The sequence below is a fragment of the Pinus tabuliformis genome, chromosome 1_2 (genome assembly GCF_031772625.1).
Source record: "Pinus tabuliformis cultivar Carrire ecotype Pingquan chromosome 1_2, CPIR1, whole genome shotgun sequence".
Classification (NCBI taxonomy): domain Eukaryota; kingdom Viridiplantae; phylum Streptophyta; class Pinopsida; order Pinales; family Pinaceae; genus Pinus; species Pinus tabuliformis.
The window spans coordinates 813,909,629-813,927,983 of NC_142298.1; positions in this window are offsets into that span (position 1 = coordinate 813,909,629).

Genomic DNA, 18,355 nt, shown 5'->3' on the forward strand with positions numbered 1-18,355 from the left:
CAAGGAGTTGGTATGAGGATAGGTTGGTCTAAACTTATGACTGGATCAGCAGGCCTCTCCTGCTTGTGCTGTTTCCTTATGTTCTCTGGGATGATATTTGGATTATCAACAATGATAGGCTGATCAGGGTCAGGGTGTGCCCTAGTGTGCCTTGGGTTTCTTTTAGGAGCCAGCTTCTAAGTGTTCTTTCAGAGCTTTATACAGAAGTTTCGTATTTACAAGGGCTAAATAAGAACTCTGGAATGACTATATATGTTTCAAGGCTAGGATAAGTTTCCCTAGTTAGCTCTTCCCTAAGACTGAGAAACAGTCCTAAGATGTCTTGGCTAGTTTCAGGCTTGATGAAAGCTTTGGAAGATAGATAGTGATTGAATAGTCTTAAGTCCCCAGTGGAGTCGCCATTTATGTTAACACCCAGGTTGTTCCCTATGACTCCCAAGGGAATACGGCCGGGGTAACCACTAACCAATCTTTGGATCACTGCTTCTAGCCAAACAGTGATCAGAGAGGGCTCTCTCTTTATGATTTGTAACTGTTTGTTGTAGGGTTTTAGGCTAGCTATTATGCACTGTGTTTTGTTTATGTTTGGTTGGTGAAATTCCTTTTAGGTTCTAGTGAAGTAGTTTTCTGAGAGGTTGAGTACCATTGGGCAATGGAGTCTGTAGCTGTATGTGTTTGAAGTTTTGAGATGAAAGATGGGACTTACAGGGCCATTTGGGTGTTTAATAGAACAGATTTTTGATTAAAAGACTGGAAACAGGTAGCACGAACAGTGAAAGCATTTAAGAATTTTCACTATTTATCTATATGTTCCCAACAGATAGCTTTAAGAAGAGAAAACAGAGGTCTTAGGGGCAAAGTTGAATCCCTGAGAATGGCTGTTACAATAAAAACACAGTTTTGAATTGCAGCAATTAAGAATTACAATTCTGTTACTGTATATGAGGAAAACATATATGATAGCTCAGTTTGAGTCCAGGGTAAACATGGTTAAATCCTGGTACTATCCTTTCACCTTGCTATCAAGTGTAAAACATAAGAACAACAAAGAGAACAAAAGACTCAAAACAGACACGACAAAGAGATTTGAGAATACTTATAGTTTTATGCAACACCCATGGAATCCTGTAACATGCATCCTTCACCACAAGACATCAAATAACACCGAGCCTTGGAAATTCCATACTTCCTTTGTATTAATTCTCTGGAAAATGTTACAACGAGCTAGAGCTCTTCTAAGAAAATAACATCCATCAACCAACCCCTTTCACTGCTGTGAAGGGTGAATATATACTTGCGGTTCTTTACAAAATATCTGAGTCCTCAGTTATCTCAGATTTACTTCCTTACCAACTATCTAAGATATTATGGGCAGAATTTAATGCAGCATTTAATACACAGTACAGGCATTTTAATGCTCTGTCAGAAGATATTTTAGCTTTGTAGGAATAGCTAAGTCGGTCTGAATATTTGGAGTTAATGCATAGAAAACCCGGCTGTAGGCTGGTACACTGTGTCTCGGGCCTGTCAGCTGTACCTTTGACTGCCGCTGGTGGTGAGTCATTGGTCTGGCTGAGTTGGCTCAGCTTCTGCCTTTTCCTGTGGGTATTAATTCCCAAAATTGTCACTGTATGTACCCGCTTATTTCCTTTTGCGCTATTGGTTCTGTCCCGTCAAAATTGCTGTCACTGTTAGTGATGAATCACTTTTTAGATATTTTCCAGTCACTGACCACCTTATACTTGTCTTGCGGTGACCTGAGCTGGCTTTTGACCTGGAGTTTTGAAACTACTGTGGCAGAATCTGGAGCATGGCTTGCCACCAGTCCTCCTTGGGCATTTGATGCCTTCGCATTTTAATCAATGTCTCATCAAGCTCTGTGTATTTGAAAAAACTTGGAGGAGTTTCAAATAGATGATTAACTTCATTTTCAATAAAAAATGACCCTTCAAGCTGAGTGTACAAACTCTGTCCTGTAGGAGGAACAGTTTCTTCAGAAGCACTGCTGGATGCAGTGATTTGATTTTCTATGTACGCGGCCATCCTATTTGTAAATTGATCTCTGTTGATCAATTTCCCTGTACCGCTCAATAGGCTAGGCATTCCTCTTGCCTGTAGCATCCCCATTCTGAGCTTGAAGTCTTCAACTTCAGTCTGTATCTCATAGCTCCTCCTTTCTGCTGTCTGCACATATCCTCTGAGTGTTAGCACCTTTTTGGTCATAAGGATGGCCTCCGTTCTGTTGGTGATTCCAACTGCTGCCAGCTCATCTTTGTCTTGCCTGTTCAGAAAGTCTATCAGTTGGCTAGCTTGTTCAGGTCTATTTCCTAGTGCTGTCTTAGCCCTCTGGGTATCTATCTGAGCTTGCACAATTAAATCCATATGTTCATGGATTGTTTTGAGTGATTTCCACTGTTTAATCATGCTTTGGGTGATTTTATTCCATAAGATCCTCTTGATCTCAGCCATGGTGTTTTTGAGATCAAGCTCTTTCTCCAGGGCTTTGATTCTGTCCTTTTGGGTCTTGATCTGTCTGCCCTGTTCTGCCACTGTCATTTTAGACTGGTCATACTTGGCATCTATCTCTGCCAGTTTTTCTTTTGCCTTCTTTATCTCATCTGCTTGTAGCTCCATTTGCTTAACAGCCTTAGTTAGTTCTTCTATGCTGGGCTGGTCAACTGTATTTGCTGTTGTAGGGGCCACTGCTGCCCCAGAGCCTGTTGCTGCTGTAGAATCTGTTGGGGGAGTTGGTAGTGTGAATTCTCCCTGTTTGTCCTGTAATGACTTCTCCAGCTCCTTCTCTAGCTCTTGGATCCTTTGATCCTGCTGCAATAGTAGATCAAGTTGTTGATCAACTTGTTTTTCTTTTTGCAGTTCAGCTGTCTGAGGATGTTCTGTAGGTGACAGCTTCAATCTCCTCTTCATGGCATTGAGATCATCCTCTTTTTTCTTCAGGAGGGCTTTTACCCCGGTTGGGTCACTAGGGTTATGCCCTAGATCAACAATAATCTCTTCAAGAGATTTTATCCTGTTATCCTTGGCCCTGGAAGACAATCTCTCAAAATCCAGTTGAGTATTTGTGTGCTTCAAGGATTCTTTCAGCTCATGAGCTAGTGTGGCCTTATCTACCAAGGTGGCATAGACCATTTCTCCAGTCTGCTTATGGAGCTCAATTTGGTCCATAGGATGTATGTCTTTGGCCAAGACCTCCACCCTTGTTTTGATGAAATCAGCAGTGGACATTGGGTTGGGCCCCTTAGGTTTGAAATGGCTGAATATCATCTTCTCCTCTTTGAAGTCGTAGACCGACATCAATCTTTCTTGTTGGGCTGGAGTGGCATCTATAAATTGTTTGTAAACCTCAGCCCTCAATAGTTCATTTGCTGCCTTGATTTCTTTGAAGGTGGCCTTAGCACCTTTGAGCTTCTGGCTTTGTTGAGAAGAAGATGATACCTCCAAGCCAAGTTGTAAATTCTGCTCCTGCTGAAAGGAGCTAGTCCCTGTGTGTTGGCTGCCCTCCCTATCCTTGGCTGTATCATTGAAGACATCTTCAGTAATGTCTTCTATTTCTGGGGAGTCTGCCCTCTGCCTTTTAGCTTCTGGTTGTTGGGAGGATCCACTGAGGGGAGTGGACTCTTCTCTTTGTCTTTTGGTCCCCCTTTCTTCATGTGCCGGGGTCTGCAAAATTGAAGTGGTTAGGGGCTCCACTTGAGGGGGTGGTGTCTGCAATAAGGTGGTTTCTGGCAGCCCAGTTTGTGGCAGACCGGTTTGTTCTTCTTTCTGCCTTGTTTCTTTCTCTGGTTGTTGCTTTCCCTGCTCTGACTGCTGCTTTTTTGCTTCATCTTCAGCGTCCATTTTTCCCTTTCCCTTATCCAAGCCTGGTGCTGTTGTTGGCGGCGCTGTCCTGGTAACTGAGGTTCCTCCTCCTGATGTTTGAGGCAGCCTGAAAGGTACCTGGATCACATAGTCCAGGTCAATAGTTTTTTCAAGTTCTTTCATATTTTTAGCTATTTTTTCCTCCTCAGACAAGCTCTCAACCAGGGTATCCAACTGCCACTCTTGTAAGTTTGCATACTGTTCTAGATGTGGATAGTGGCAGTGTTTGATGGCTAGGAGTCTGTACTTTATTCTCCTGGCAGTGATGAAACCTTGAGGGTCATATGGGACCCACCGGAAACTGTAAGACAACTTATATTTGTCTTTTAGGATCAAATCTGCAGCCTCCCATCCTTCCTTCTTATTCATGATAAAAGGGCCCAGCTCATTTTTGAAGTTAAGGTGTGCTTTTTTCTTTGAGCTGTGGAAGTGAGTGAGGTCTGACTGGATTAATTGCCTGTAATATTCCAAGGCAAATAATCTCATGGGAACATACTTGGGTAGTCTGTATGGACAGAGCTCACACCCATACACTCTGAACACAGTGTGGTGTTCATATAGGTACCAATCACCTATTTTGTACTTCTTAGAAAGCTGTAAAGCTTTCTTGATCTCATTTGATATTCTAGGTGGAGGGGATTTCATAAGTATGCTGGAGACTGGGTATATAAACTGATCTACAAACTCACAATAGCTGTAGGGTGAATTTGTGATTTCATGATAGACTGAGGTCCAGAATATGACTGATCTTCTCTCCCCTTTGTTGTTCAGCCTTCTGATGTAGCATGGGAAAGCTTCAGAGTGATGATACATGAACAGGTGGTAGATGTATGCTGAATATCTAAAGACTCCTTGTCTGTCCAATTTGCACAATTGATCATGGATCCTATTGGCTATGAACTTAGCAAAGTTGTACTTTCGGGCAGGGGGTTGTCGTGGGCTGTAGGCAGATAGCATTACGAGCATGGCTAGATCCACATGCTTGCTGTTCTGGTAGCCTAGCACATAGGCTATCATGTCCAGGAGCAGCCTGCCTGAGTCATTGAAGTGCTCATGTGGATAAGGAGGTGGCCCTGTAGGCTGGTTCTCAGGCCACATGTAGTTTCTGGTGACCTTCTGCAGCTCTTCACTGGTCATCTTCTCACCTGCTTCCACTAAAGATCTCATGGAGAAAGGGACTAATAACTCTGTCTGTTCAAAGTGCAGCATTTTGTTGATGGTGTCAGCGTTTATATAGAACAAAATCCTCCCTAGTTGAGTGTTGACAGCTCTGTGCTCCTGATCATAATTTTGAGCACATAAGTGAATGATTTCAGGGAAAACATTCACAGCTGGGAGGCAGTAATAGGGCAGGTTTGACTCCCATATTCCATCTGTACCAAGTCCTGCCTTATAGTCTTCCCTTAATGTGGTGAAGGTCTTCAAAAAGTCTCTGTTTCCCTCAAAATCATTTATGAGACAGTCTTTATCAACTAATGGCATAACTTCCAGTTGCTTATTGGTTTGACTCAGTGGAGTGACACTGAGGGAGGAGGATGCAGATGCTGCCATGATACAGTCTGAAAGTGTGCAGTAGGATGCAGAGCTTTGATGAATCTCTTGAAGACTTTGAGCAGCAGGTAGGTGCAATTGGTGTGATGTCTTCTTCTGGTGTGAAGTTGTTCTGAAGCTAGCAAAGTACTGATGATTTTCAGGAATGTGGATTGTCTAAGGGAATGCTTACTGAGGTATTAGTATTTGTACAGGAAGAGTGTAGGTAACCAGTACTTGGCAAAAAGGAACAATGCCGGGTACTTCAGGGCGATTTCTGCAGTTTTAACCCGCGAGCTGGTTTGTACAGAGCTAAATTGGGGCTAATGGATGGCACAGGTTGCTTATGTCTGATTTGGGTGCTTAGGTAGAGCTAAATTTAGAGTTTTTAGCAGACTTTATTGGTGATTTTGCAGAAAATTGGAATTCACGGGCAGAATGGGAGAAGACGGCAAAATACCTGGCAAATCGACCTGGAAGCTTGCGGGCTGGGTTGCAAAGGCTTAATGCAGTCAAGCCTCGAACTTTGAACGGTTTACTTGTCGAATTTGATGGCTGAATGCAAGATTTCGCGGCAGCAGGCTTGACAACGGCTAGTTCAGCTTCGCATGCAAAATAAGCGAAAAATATGCGTTTAGCCGTTTAAATCGGTAAATTTGGCAAAAGTATGAATTTGGCGCTTTTCCGCCGATGACGTCAGCATGACGTCATGGCGGGGCCCAGGTGAGGGGTGACGTGGATGCTGAGGTGTTAGCCAGGTCGGCAGGACACGGTGGCGGGCGTGCGCAAAGGCGGGCCCGCGTGGAGGACCAAGGGACGATGGGGCGGGCACCGGCGGGGTGACGTCAGAGCGGCGTGGACATGACGTGTAGGCATGACGTGTGGGGTAGCGGTATACGGGGTGGCGGTAAGTGGGTTCCCCGCACCACCTTTGGGCAAAGGCGGTAAGTGGGAGGAGGGCTCCGAACAACCTTACCGCCCGCCACGCGTCCATTGTACGGGATAGGTAAAACCGCTTTCCCCGGACGCTAAATGTCGGCACATCGAGATCTGAAATTGACCGCCCACCCTTAGATCTGGGCGCTGGAGATCTGACGGCTGGCGGGCCTTCCGACTGGTCGAGCATGTTGGGGAGGGGTCCCGCCATCGCAATAAAATATTCAGTTTAATTTTTGGGCGGAGGACTATAGGCAAGTGGGTTTTTTCGCAGTTTTGGGTTTTTTGGGCCTTTTCAGGGGTTTTCATAGGAAAAGGGGGTTTTCTGTGCGCTTTCAGCAGAGAGACGGTAAGGGCTTGAGGGACAGGATTTCTGCTCATAACCAGGGGTCAGAGCACATCCAAGACAAGGTTGACCAAAGTCCCAGGTGGACTGAAGTCTCCTTGGACCATTTACTTGGCTATAATGCCAAAAGGAGAATATGTAGATAATGCTGGGATTTATACACCTTGGTGTTAGTAATATTAGGGAGAAAGGCGATATAAGGGATTTGTACAATAGGGTTAGTGTTAGTTGTGGAGGAGGAGGTAAGTGGATGTGGAAATCATTGAGTTTATATGAAACAAGCTTGGTTTCAAGAGTAGATCAAAATGAAAAGAACTTTAGATAAGAAATGTGGCTTTTAAAGATCAAGAACCACCATGAAAACTTAGTCTTTTCCATGAATCTCAGGCTAGTGAGGGAATGTTAGAAATGAAATTGGAGGGGAGTGAGGGAAATTAGTCATGCTTCCAGCTGTAATCTTTTGCCTTGCTGCCCACCATCATCAACCTTGCAATGATAGGGATACCTTTCTGCAACCCCTGCTACCTACCCAGCTACTTGCCTAGCATTTTATTTCTTCTTGGAGGGTGCATTTGGACTTGCAGACCCTTACTTGCCTTTTCTTTTCCTTGGCTTTTTCTTTTGCTTTTTCTATCTACTTCTACCCTTATCTCTTTCAAGGTCCCAGATTAAGCTGTTGGGATCCTTTTCTTCTCTACCTAAACTAGTTGTCTGCCAAGATTAAACAGTTTGGACAGACTTTTTTCTCTAGTCTACAACACAAAATTGAACACACGGCATGATCCAGATTAGACTGTTGGATCATCCATCAAAATTTGAAATAAGGTCATCAACATTTGAAACACTTTACACACCTTCTTGTTTTTTAGGAAATATGGGATCTTTGTGAACTCAAAGCAGAGCATATTTGGATTTTCTCTAATCAATCATGAAATATGAAACCTATTACTATAGGTATCTAACAGAAATAATCTACAAAAAAGTGAAGAAAAATGTTGTTGCAAATGCACTCTCAAGAAAGGATGAGGATGTGGAAGCATTTCTTTTCGCCATTTTTACTATCCAACCAGATTGGATAAACAAAGCAAGGGATGAATGGAAGAATGGCAAAGAAGTGTGAGAACTCATTCAAAAGTTGCAGCAAGATCCCAGTACATATGATACATTTAGCTGGAAAGATGATTCGTTATGTTACAAAGATTGTTTATACATTTGTAAGAATTCCCTACTCAAGAAAAGGATTCTTCTGGAATTGCACACCTGTCCCTTAGGAGGGAAATCCAAATTTTTAAGAACTTACCACAGGGTTAAGAAGGAATTTTTTTGGGATGACCTTAAATCTAATATTCAAAAGTTTGTGGCAGAATGTTTGGTTTGCCAACAAAATAAAGTTGAGACAATTAAGAACCCAGGTCTATTGCAACCTTTATCCACTCTAAGTCAACGTTGGGAGAAGATTTCAATGGATTTTATCACAGTTTTACCCAAGTCTAAAGGAAAGAGTGTCATCATGGTGGTAGTTGATAGACTTACCAAGTATGCACAATTTTGTGCATTATCTCATCCATTTAAATCCAGTGCAATTGCTACTGCATTTATGGAAACAATTCAAAAGCTATAGGGAAACCCAAAGATTATTGTAAGCGATAGAGATCCTATTTTCATTGGAAATTTTTGGACGTAATTATTTTTTGTCTCGGTACTCAGTTAACTTGTAGCTCATCGTATCATCCTCAATGTGATGGGAAAACTGAGATAGTGAAAAAATGTTTGGATGGATATCTTCGTTGCTTTGTACCAGATAAACAAAAAAAATGGGTCAAATGGTTGCCTCTGGCAGAATGGTGGTATAACACTTCCTTCCATATTGCAACAAAAATGACCCCATTTTGGCACTTTATGGATATCATCCACCACCCATCACATCATATTTAAGAGAAAATTATAAGGTTCAAGTAGTGGAAGATCACATCCAGCATCAACAAAAAGTTCTCCAACTCTTAAAGGATAACCTGACTTTGTTGCATAATAGAATGAAACAACATGCAGATCAACATCACAATGAGAGAAGTTTTGATGCAGGTGACATGGTATTTCTACGAATACAACCATACAATCAAATGTTCCTCAAGCAAGATATGAAGGATAATAAATTATCACCAAAGTATTATCGTTTGTACAAGGTGTTGCAAAACATTAGTACTATGGCATACAAATTGGAAGTTCATGCATCTTCCTAAGTGCACCTAGTTTTCCATGTTTCATGCTTAAAGAAGGTTATAGGTGACAAGCTCCAAGTTCAAACAATATTGCTAGAACTTGAAAAGGAAGAAAAAATCATATTGGAACCTAAAGAAGTCATTGAAACAAGAACTCAACAACTTAGAAATCCATCAATTTCAGATTATCTCATCAAGTGGAAGAAATTACCTGTTGAATATTCCACATGGGAGGATGATAATTTTATATAGAGGCATCTAGAACTACTCAAGAGTTGATGAAAAAACTTTTTTTAAGGAGAGGGGCATGTTAGGTCCCTATAATAATAGTGTATTCCCTTATTATTATTGTCATTATAGCCCCTTATTGTTATTGTTGTTCCCATGTTGTCCCCATATTGTTATTATTGTGCCCTTACATTATTATTGCTATGTCCGCTTGACTATATTATGATCCCTTAGACTCCTATATATATAAGGGAGGTATTTTCATTTTTCCCATCCAATAATTTTTCATTTGTGTAATGTAAAGGAGGTTGCCCCCTCGAAGAGGCTGATTTTGAAGTCGTTGCCCTAACGTTTCTTCTATTTTGTGAGCTAGTTGCATAGCAATTGGTATTAGAGCTTTCAAGTTACTTACTGGGTGTTTCCATTTTCTTTCTTTGGGGCATAAATTAATGATAATTATGCTTCACTATTTCCTTTGAATTGCTTCAAACTAATTTTTCAAACCAAACTTATGTAAAATTTTAGAAAGATTACACACCCTTTTTGACTTTGTAGGCGTTCGATATTGAATCAACTTTATATCTATAATTGAATATCTCCAAGGTCTAAAATTTCGTCCTATGGTAGCCCTCTACATCCTCGTTCCAACCCCACAAGTCTGATCAATATTGGATTCTCCAAGAAAGAGTTATTCCAAATCACCCACGATGACCTAATTATAGACTGGTTCAGTAGATCGAACTTGTATGAAGTGCCACGTGTCACGATTTCGACCTTCGGACCTGAAACTGAAACACAAAAAACTAATGTCCATCCCCTTTTTGTACCTTTTCACAAAATTTCAATCTGATGCTCAGAGAGAAAGTTATGATGATGTTACCTAGGTCAATTGTTGGAGATATAATTTGGGAGCCTGCAAAAACCCAAAATTCCTTGGATCATATCTCTGAAAATATATAGAGACAAGATCTGAAATACATAACCAAGGTTCATCAAGATTTTGGTTCAAATGGGTTTTAAACTTATTTTCTGAAACATTATAGAAAAAAGTTTATAGTGGAAATTCCACGATGGCCAGTTTGAAGCAGTGAAACCCTAGAATCCAAAGCTCTAATACCAAATGTTATGCAACCAGCTCACAAAATAGAAGAAAAGATACAACAACGAATTCAAATTAAGCCTCTTTGAGGAGGAAACATCCTTTACATTACATAAATGAAAAATTATTGGATGCTACAAATGACAAGACCTCTTTCTATATATAGGAGTCTAAGGGGTCACAATATAGTCAAGTCGACATAACAATAATAATGTAAGGGCACAAAAATAACAACAGTGGGCTTCTATGGGGTACAATAATAACAATATGGGGACAACATGGGCACAACAATAACAATAAGGGGCTACAATGACAATGATAATAAGGGAATATACTAATATTATAGGGGCCTAACAAGTTATGGCATGCAAGTGTGTTTTTGGTTCTCTTGTTGTTATTGGCCTAGGTTTTACCAGGTGTGATGATGATTTTCATCCTTTCCTTGACATTTCTGGATAGCCATGGTGTGATTGGGTTTTTCTTACTTGGTTGATCTAGATTGCCAGATGGTTTTGAAACAGAGTGGGGTGGTCTCGGAGAAATCACAAGGCCTAGGAATTCTTGGACTAGTAAAGATGGGATTGTCGTAAATCTTGATTGTGTATGCTCTCGCTGTGTCTAGGAATAATTGACTGATGAATGGAGGGATATATGTTAAATCCTAGAGGGTGGAGATGGAAAAGTCATCACAGTTTAGCTGGAGAGATCCGGAGGCATCCATAATTGTATAGGCCTAGTGATCCCTGGACCGATATGTGGTGGGATTGCAGTAAATCCTGGTAGTGGACATTTCTTGTTTGGGCCTAGGAATCCCTTAGTGGGATTGCGATAAATCCTGGATGCATAGATGACGGTTTTGGGCATAGGAATCCCTTTGCGGGATATATAGTAAATCCTGAGGAAGTCCTGTATGGTTTTGTTGTGAGATCCACATTCATTCTTAGAATATGGCACATGGGTGACTAGCTGAAAGAATGATCTAGTTTAGCCTAATCTATGGTCAAGTGGCACATGGAATTCCCTGACTTGGTTTGATTGTGCTTATGTTAATAAGAGTTATTTTCCTCTAGTGTTCTATGTGTAAATGTATTGGTTATTATGAGTCTTTAATGGTTGTTGTATTATTGTTATTATGCTGGTTGTATGATGGTTATAAGCATGGTTTTTTTGCAATACTTAGTCATGGCTCTTATCATGTTTTGATTAATAAATGAATGAATAATGAATGTATGCCCTAATAGATGATAATACAACTATTTTAAGAAGGCATCATTCCTTCTTGATGAATCTCATATAAGTATGAGACCCCTATGTTCAGATCTGTTGTTATGACCTGTAGGTTAATTGTTTATGATGTGTTCGACAGAATGCCTGTCATGGATGCTAGGGATCAGGTCAAGTCCTTGTTCAAGTTTTTCATTAGTATTATTGTTTTAAATATTATTTATCCTTTTTGGAAACTTAACCATGTTTTGGGCAGAGGCTTGAGAATGAGCCATGAAAAAGTGGCTCATAATTTGGGGTCGTTGGCATAGAAATTCCTGAAAAAGACTGCAGTTGCATGGTTGTCTTGTCATGGGAGTGACTGGAGGCTTTCACTCGCTTGGAGGCCTTGTCATGAAAGTGATGGGAGCTCTCGTTCATTAAAAATATAAGCTGTCTGAGGGGTTGGGCACCTGGAGTGGTTGGTTGACTCTTGGGGGTCCTGTAGCACCTAAGGTAGGTATGTAAAGTGTTAGTTTGTCGATTCCGGTTCCTTAAGGTGATCTAGTAGATCGAATCATATCATAATAACTCCTTGTCACATGTTTACAATAGCAAGCTGGTAACTTGAGTAAATGTGGGAGGAGGGTGTTACATAGGGGTATCAAAGTGAGTTTCGTTCTCTTTGGGTGATGTCTAGCTTCTGTTCCCTTTTGGTTGATATCTAATACCACAAAGTGGTATCAGATCATGGTTCACCACTTGATCTAGATGGGTGAAATGTGTTTGTCATGCATACATATCGGTTGCATATGTGTTCATTATGCTTGTGGTCAATGTGCTTGTTGTGTATGCATGGTGCTCGTCATTCTTATAGTTGCATTGTCATGACGAAGTTGATGGTGTTGTGTTGGAATGTGGTCATCAAGAGTGCATGTCAGCTATGCATTTGTTATGCATGTCAATATTTATATGTTGTTATGCATGTATTTTCATGGTTATGGGTGTCATGCATGGGGTCATGTTATGAAGTTGGTATGGTCATGCATGGTAACTGGATTATGGTTAAGATGATGTCTATATACTAATATGATTATGATTGTACACGTATTGTGATAATTTGGTTGCTCTTGCATATGAGACATCCTCCCCTGAACTATACTAATGTACGTTGGTTATGTTGTATTTTGGTTGATATGACATAGTATGTTTGCAAGAGGACGATCAAACATGACTAGCAAGATGGTACACTACAGTTCACGAGATTCCCCCTATAGATTAGATGAGTAGAATGGTTATGGAAAATCTCCTGACATAGAAAACACATTAGGAAGTTTGAAGGTAGAAATAATAATTTTCAAAGTAAATAAAGAAGGAATCATTCAGTCACTGGAGACACAAGTAGAGGTTAATTAATTTATCCTTCAATGTTTGTCAGATATACAGAGACAAGGACCACTTAGGATCAGCCACAGGTAGGAGGATAGGACCAATGGGGCATATGGAAGTAGATCTCATGGTGGGAATAGGTTGAATATAGATGACATGATCAAAGGTGGTAGGTTCTTGGATACAGTGGATAGGAGAGGTGATGGACGCAGGTTCTATTTTAGTTTTGGTTCTAACAGGTATCATGATCATCATTGTTATCATCCTTACAAGAGGAATGACAAGGGATATTTTCCAGATGATTTCAAGAAATCAAAGCCACCTATATTTTATGGGGATTTGAATAATTTAGAATATGGAGAGGCATAGTTACTTTGGATGAAGAATTTATTTAAGTTTCATGATTACATAGAGAATATGAAGGTTGGAATAGCTATATTCAACCTCAAAGGTAATGAAGACATCTAGTTGGAATATTTGAAGTGTGTCAGAGACATCAGGACAAAGGAGTTGAGTTGGCATTAATTTAAGAGACTTTTCCGGAAGAAATATTTGTCAAAGAGGTACTAAGAGAGTAAGTCCAAGGATTTCTACAAGCTATAGATGGGATCAATAACAAATGAGGAGTATATGACTAAGTTCTTGGAGTTATTGAGGTATGTATTGTATCTTAAGGATGAGAAGGCCATGTTCCAAGAGTTTTTAGTGGATTTCCATTAGTATTTAATGATCGGACTGAGTATGATGAGTCTTGGTCACCTGAAGAAGGCATTGGGAAATTGAAGCACTGTTATGAACAATCAAATCATAAAATGGAATCTCAGCAAGTTTGGAAAGGGAAAGACAAAGCTAAAGGTAAATGGCAACTGAAAAGAGAAAGACCCTAAGATGTAGGTGAGAAATAAAATGTTGTGGCTTACAAGAAGTTTAATGGATGTCAAGTTGGAGAACAACTAAATAGAGGTGATGGTAGGAGAGAATTGCAGTGTTGGACATGTGGTAAGGAGAATCTTAAGAGGGATCGTCTGTAGAATCAGGGTGGTGGGCCTTAGATTTACAATGCACAGGAAGTGCAGACAGTTGGGGATGTTGGGTAGAGCATTCCATGGATCTGTTCAGCCTTAGATAACAGACAGACAGATCATCAAATATTTATTATCAAGATGGATGGTAATATTTGTGATCAATTTGTTTCTATTTTGATTGACCCTGGATCCAATTATAGTTATGTTTATCTTGATCTGATGGATAAGTGTGGTTTGAATAAAAAAATTGCATGCAGATTCTTAGTTAGTATAGCTGGCTACAGGTACAAACAAGAGAGTTCATCATTGGGTACAATATTATGCATTTGACTTGAATTGTACGACTACATTAGCACATTTGAATAAACTTCCATTGGGATCATATAGTATGCTTCTGGGTATGGACTGGTTGTATCTTCATAGGACCAAGTGGATTATTATGACAAGGCCATTGAATTCTTGGATGACAATGGGGAATAGAGAATCTTGCAAGGTAAGAAGAAGGCTACATTGATTAGAATGGTGACAATTATGCATGCGAGTCATAAGAAAGGGTGTGTGTTATTCATATTTCATATCTCTAGTGATAAAGGTAAGGATGTTGAGGATGTAGAGGCATTCAGTGGGTACCTAGTTTTATGCTAGTTTCAGGATGTATTTCCTGGATAGATTTTAGAGTTGTCACCTCACAGGGGAAGTGGAATTTTCCATTGAGTTGGTACCAGGGGTAACACCATCATCAAAGGCACCTTACAGGATGATCACATAGTAGTTAGTGGAATTGAGGTTGAATTTGAAGGAAATGTTTGAAAGGGGGTGCATTAGGACAAGTGTATCATCTTTGGGCACACTAGTATTGTTTGTGAAGAAGAAAGATGGTACTCTGAGGCTATGCATTGATTACAAGAAGGTAAACATGGTAACCACCAAGAACATGTATTCATTGTCGAGTATTGATGTTTTGTTTGATCAATGGAAGGGAGTAGCAACGTTACCGAAGATTGATCTGAAATCAAGATACCATTAGGTACACATTAAATAAGAGGACATATATAAGACTTCTTTCTAGAATAGGTATGGCCATTTTGAGTTTGTTGTAGTTCCATTTGTTTGGCTAATGCTCCAACTACTTTTATGTGCTTGATGAATAGTATTTTTCATACTTTTCTGGACAATTTTTTTATCATGTCCATTGATGATATATTGATATATTCTAAGAATGAGGAAGAGCATGTCGAACATTTAGAAACATTTTTGAGATTTCTAAGAGAGGATCAGTTGTATGCCAAACTTAGTAAATTATGTTTATTTCAGACAAAGGTACATTACCTGGGGCGTGTGGTTTCCAAGGAAGGCACAGAAGTGGATCTAGAAGAGATAAGAGCTACCATGGAATGGGAATCTCCTAGAAATGTGGATGAGGAAAGATCATTCATGGGACTATCAGGTTTTTATAGGAGTTTCATCTACAACTTCTCTCATATTTCCTATCCTATTGCGTCATTGCAGAGGAAAGGTAAGAAAATTGAATGGACAGAGGAATGTGCAATAAGTTTCGAGCAATTGAAGCAGTACCTTACAAATTCTCCTTTGCTAAAAATAACAGATCCAGATAAAGAGTTTTTAATGTGTATAGATTCCAACAAGAGAGGACTTGGTGGAGTCTAGATGCAGGAAGGATAGATAGTGTGCTATGAGTCACGAAAACTAAATCAGAATGATAAGAATTATCTGAAAAATGATCTTGATTTGGCAGTGATCATCCATGCATTGAAGATGTGGAGGTGCTATCTTCTTCGTAGGACTTTTGTATTGATGAGTAATCATAGTGGATTGAGATACTTGTTTGAACAACCTAATTTGAATATTAGGCAAGATAGATGATTGACGATGATCAGTGAGATTGATTTCGAGATCAGGTACATTAAGGGAAATAAAAACAGAGTTGCAAATGTTCTTATAGAACAGTGTAGGTGAATCACATAGTTGTTATGAGTTAATATGTGACAAATCTACATGGGTAAATCTTACAAGTCAGACAATAGGATGATAGGCATAATGAGCTTATGTGCAGGTTATAGAAGGGTACAGGTGATCAGGATAAGGACTATCGTCTCAAAGGAAATGGTTTGGTATGATTTAGGACAAAATATATGTGTCAGACAGTAGTGAGCTCAAGAAGCTTATCTGAAGGGAATTTCATGTTAAGTCGTATTCAGGTCACACAGAATATCAAAAGACATTGAAAGTGGTGAAGAAGTTCTACTACTGGTTGAATTTGAAGAAAGAGGTGGAAGAGTTTGTTGTGAGATTCTTTGCTTGTCAACAGGTAAAAGTAGTGTGTAAGCATCCATGTGGATTAATACGACCGATTATGATTCCAGAGTAGAAATGGGAGGTCATTTACATGGATTTCATTATTGGTTTGTCGAGGACATCTAGACAACATGATTCCATTATCGTTGTGGTTGACATGTTAACAAAGGTAGCGCACTTCATTCCAGTGAAGTCTACTTATTCGTCTAATGATGTAGCATAGATCTTCATTAAAGATGTACTGAGGATGCATGGTGTTCCAAGGACGTTTATGTCAGACAGGGATTCTAAGTTCACTTCCAGGTTGTGGAAAGATTTGTTTATAGGATTGGGTATAGATTTAGCCTTCAGTACAACTTATCATCCATATACAGATGGACATATAGAGAGGGTCAACAGGATTTTGGAGGACATGCTGAGAATGTATTTGATGCATCAACAATGAAAGTTGGAAGAGTACCTTCCTCTGGTTGAGTTTTCTTACAACAATGAGTATCAGGAGTCACTAAGGATGAGTCTATTTGAGGCACTCTATGGGAACAATTGTAACACTCCCATCTATTGGATTGATCTGGTGAATAGGGTGTTGATAGGACTGAACATGTTGGAAGAAATGGAAAAGGAAATGTTAGTTATCGAGCAGAATCTAAAGGCAATAGGGGATAGACAAAAGAGTTATGCATATCAGTGTAGGGTGTCTAAGGAGTTTCAGGTTGGGGAAAAGTTCCAATTGTGCATCAAGCCCATGATTCTTGAGAGGATTCGACCAGTAGCCTATTGACCTCCATTACCTCCAACGGGGAAAGTCCATGACGTTTTTCATGTGTCATTTATTAATAAGTGTATTAAATATGTTGATCATGTGATTGACTGGTCTGTATTGTAGCTAGATCCAGAAGGAGAATTGCATCCAGAACCTTAGTGTATTTTGCAGATAAATATTCTCATGCTCCAGAACCGAGAAATCAAGTAGGTTAAAGTGCAGTTGAAGCACTTTGGGTCCGATGAAGCTACTTAGGAGATGGCTAATCAAATGTGGGATATGTATCCTTCCCTATTTGATGGTTGAGTCAATGTGTTTTGATATATGCTTTGGTGTGGTATTTTCATATATATATATATATATATATATATATATATATATATATATATATATGGATGTAAATGCTTTCATGAGTTGTGTTATAAATCTCCAATAAGCAATATGGTTGTCATTTTATTAATATTTTCATTTTGATTTGATTTTCAGCTAGTTGATCATTGTAAATATTACATTGAGCTAAGTTATAAAGCTCCATGGGCAGTATGTTTTTCTTTTCAGCGGTCTTGCTGGTTATGGGTGTCATTGAACACCAAGGATTGTGTTCCCCCAAGGGGAGTATTTTGTAACAACCCTCGCCAAAAATCCATGTATTAAAGTTAATAAAAGCAAAATAATAACCAATATCACAAGACACGTATTCCAAGCTTAATTTTGGAAAAAAACATCCTAGTGTGAGTGTTCATTTAGTTTATTATGGCTAAAGGAAATTGGAAAAGGTAATTGAAAAGGCTTTGGAAAGGCAAAGTGGCATTAACTAGCCTTTTATTTATGAAAATAATGGAAAATGGGAGAAAAGGAAGGTGAAAGGTAACAGGTTCCATGCGAGCAGGAAAATGAAGGAAAAATAATGGAAATTCAAGAAAATAGAGGTCTCATTAATAAAAAGTCTTCTGGGGATCAATTACAAACCTTTTTTTAGTTATGTTTTGGAGCTTTCTCTCTTAGTTATCTCTACTCTCTCATACTTTTGTACACTTAGAGACTTATTGGAGCACACTATCATTAGAGGAAGGAAGGTAAAGGAAGGACAAGAAAGAAAAGGGAATAAAATATCAAGCAAGGAAGAGTGGGATCAAACAGCTACAACATGATTACTTGTAAATATCACGTTGTAAATATGATTTCCTTGCTAGTTTTGGCATGAATGGCACATGAATGTGTGTTTTTTGTTATCTTGCTATCATTGGCATGGGTTTCTCTAGGTGTGACAGTGGTTTTTAGTCTTTCCTTGCCATTTCTAGATATCCATGGTATGATGGGGTTTTTCTTACTTGGTTGAGCTAGATTTCTGGATTGTTTCAAAATTGAGTGGGGTGGTCTTGGAAAAATCACAAGGCCTAAGAATCCCTGGACCTATAAAGGTGG